Genomic DNA, 864 nt, shown 5'->3' with positions numbered 1-864 from the left:
CTTCTAAGCTTGGAACAGAAGACTAGAAGTAAGGACATGAGAAGCACAGACACAAATTTCCCCATGTTCTGTACAATTCTGTAATTCCTGCTCTAACAATACTGGTGAGCTGGGGGGAAAAAAAAGTAGAAGGAAAACCTTCTCTAAATATTTGCCGTTGCCTTCTAATTGGTCTTTTTTAGATTTTGTCCTCTTCCAGGCCTCCTTTTTTTCCTGGAATGATTTTTCTTAAATACAAATTTTAATTCCCTATTCCATTCTTATTGTCTGTACGTCCAAGCTCTTAATGAAACATGGTTTACAAAGCCCTTTAGAGTTTGGCTTCTTCCTGTCTCTTTAACCTCATCTCATTCAGTGTCCCTTCTTGTCCCAGTCTTCAGGTGCAAGGAAAATAGTATTACTATACCATCCTGCCTTCGTGCAGGAACTTTCCCCATTTTAAGTTTGATGCGCTCCTGTTCTTCAGTCCAAAACCAGCCAAAGTGATTGCTTGGGCAGTACATATACTAAAATTAGAACAACAGAGAAACAATTTAGCATGGCCCCAGAGAAAGAATGACATGCAGATTCATGAAGTATTCTATATTTTTATGCTGTATGGTTCCACTTTTATGAGGGTACCTAGAATAGTCAAATTCATAGAGATAGATAAAATGGTGGCTGGCAGGGACTGAGGGAGGGAGGAACATGGAGTTATTGTATAATAGGCACAGAGATTCAGATTTATAAGATAAAAAGAGTTCTGTGCAGGTGGATTAGTAGCAAAACCATGTGAATGTATTTAATGCCACTAAACAGTACATTCAAAAATGGTCAAGATAAATTTCATGGTGTGTGTATTTTACCACAGTTTTTAAAACTAGT

At 37.6% G+C, this 864-nt stretch overlaps 1 non-coding gene across 1 annotated transcript; it reads left to right on the top strand.

The window, feature by feature from the left end:
* The first annotated feature begins 482 nt into the window (after nt 1-482).
* On the top strand, nt 483-590 carry LOC112627214. Its single transcript, XR_003120070.1, has one exon. It is a non-coding gene; the product is annotated as a U6 spliceosomal RNA (small nuclear RNA).
* Nucleotides 591-864: the final 274 nt, after the last annotated feature.

Source organism: Theropithecus gelada, chromosome 6 (assembly GCF_003255815.1).
Source record: "Theropithecus gelada isolate Dixy chromosome 6, Tgel_1.0, whole genome shotgun sequence".
Taxonomy (NCBI): domain Eukaryota; kingdom Metazoa; phylum Chordata; class Mammalia; order Primates; family Cercopithecidae; genus Theropithecus; species Theropithecus gelada.
This window is presented reverse-complemented; position numbering and strand designations above follow the sequence as displayed.